The sequence below is a fragment of the Arachis ipaensis genome, chromosome B06, assembly GCF_000816755.2.
Source record: "Arachis ipaensis cultivar K30076 chromosome B06, Araip1.1, whole genome shotgun sequence".
NCBI lineage: Eukaryota > Viridiplantae > Streptophyta > Magnoliopsida > Fabales > Fabaceae > Arachis > Arachis ipaensis.
This window is the reverse complement of record NC_029790.2, coordinates 120,492,017-120,494,438: the sequence shown is the minus strand read 5'-3', so window position 1 is coordinate 120,494,438 and position 2,422 is coordinate 120,492,017.

The window sequence follows — 2,422 nt, the reverse complement described above, 5'->3', positions numbered from 1 at the left end:
TCCAAAAAATATAAAAAATATAGTATAGTATTATTATACAATTAATAATAATAATAATTATTTTATTTTATTTTATTTTTGGACGGAGGACTATTATGTCTAACAGAGAGAAACTTTGGGAATTGATTTGTACATTAAATTTTTTTAGGGACTAAAATGTCCATTTTTAAAATCTTTGGGGACTGATCTGGGTAATTAGTTTGTCAAAAAATGAACTGGGGACTAATTTGTCTGCCGGAGTAAAACCTTGGGATTGATTTGTGTATTAATTTTTTTTTAGGACTAAAATGTCCGATTTTAAATCTTTGGGGACTGATTTGGGTAATTACTCTTTAAATATCACACTATTTATTATAATTTCTATCACTTAATTAATTGTAGTTCAAATTGAATGATTATTTTGTTAAAAAATTATTATTTTTATTTATAGACAATACTTATATTAATTATAATTGTAAATTAAACTATTTCACATCAAATAACTTATATAATGGTGATCTCATTTATGATCATAAATACTGAATTAAATAACTCATTGTTATTTTTGATTTAGAATTAAATGTTATTTTATTTGAGTTTTAAGGTTTAATAAATACTATACTCATGTGTAAATAGTGATTTCAGGATTTTGATTCCCAACACATCAAAAAAACTAAAACTCTTTCTCAATTATACTCACAAATTCAGATACATTTTCACATTTTCAACTATTTTTTTTAAAGATTTAACATGAATGATCTTGAGATTAAAGAATCCAAAATTTTCAACCTATTTAACTATATTATTTTTTTTCTTAAATAAATTCAAACTTTTAATATTTTATTTACGAAATAGAAATGGGAGAATATAGACAAATATATAACGTGACAGCAAATCATCATTCAAATAGTGCATAAAGACCTAAATGATAGATGTTACATTTATCCATGTATACAAGAATGGTTATAATCATAAGGGCAAAAAACCATATTAAGCCACATGCAGAAAAGTTTAACCAAAATACGCCAAACAGAAATTTGTTTCAGCAATAAGCCAAGAAGACGGCCAGGTGCTTCACTGTGACGTTGTATGACCGTGATAACTCCGAGTTCACCGTAGCGGAGACCACTCCGACTGGTACTTTCTCATTGGGTACTTACCGAGTATCGCTTGCCTCCCGGACATGTGACTGTGGGTACTTTCAGGCGCTTCATTTCCCGTGTCAGCACGCACTTGCATGCTGTGCCTACGCGCGTGTGAGCTGGAGCTCCTATGTTCATAGCGTCTATCAGATTAGCTCGGTGTTCAATGTCTATCGGATGGGATTCACACCTCCAATTCCGGAGGGCTTCTGGCCACCCTACGATGGGCCCACGGTGATTCCGGACCCAAACAGAAGGCGTGCGAGAGAGGGGAGGCCTAGATCCACAAGGATACGGACGAATATGGATGAGGCAGATCCAAACAGGCCAAAACGGTGTGGCCTTTGTCGCCAACCCGGACACAGCCGCAGGAGTTGCCCACAGCTTGGAGGACCGTCTCACACGGGGGCCAGTAGTAGCAATCTTGTTATTGTTATTGTTCATTGATTTTATTTTTCCTGTTACTTGTTATTTAAGATGATTTGTGTTATCTGTTTATCCTTTTACCTTCTAGTAATGAAAAAGTTGCATCTGAATTTGAATATGGTTAGAAATCCCATGACTGCAAAAGTTGATAACTACAGTGTCATATGATTCAATGATAATACATAGTCACTAATCCACTAGGTAAATAACAGATTTTTAAGTACAATAAAATGAGCATACAACAAGGAAAAATAGCTCTAAAGTAAATCATCTAAAATACATGAGTGAACCCTAACGTCCAAAATACATGAAATGTAAATCATCTAAACAAGTGGGACCCTGTCCCACAACGACGGGGAACCCGTGGCCTCTGACCTCTACGGATAAACGGCTCCTCATCCTCTATCTCATCTGCGTCCTCATGAGGGGTAGGCTGTGCAGGTGGCGTAAAATGGAGTGGTGCGACAGACGGCCCGGCGACAGACTGTGATGCAGCGGTGTAAGCGGAATGTGGGGTACCTCCCAAAGCAAACTGGTCACCAACAGGAGTCGTAGCAGGCTCGTTCAGATCAACATCTAAGGGTGCCTGCGTGGCAGGGGTCTGAGGACGCCTCCTGCCCGGCTCGTCCTCCTGCATGATAGCCGAAATCTCCGCCAGAAACCGTGGACTGCCGAAGTCCGGATCGAGCGTATCTGCCCCAAGGAAGTCCTGCCACTGTGATCCGGGAATAACCCATGGAGTACCGTCCTGCTGAGGCTGGTCGTCGGTGGGTACTCCAACAAAGTAATGTCCAAAAGGACCGGACCCAAGTCCAGCGTCACTAGGCTCAGCCCCGTCACCCATCCCGGAGCCATACCACTCACCTCCGTGAACC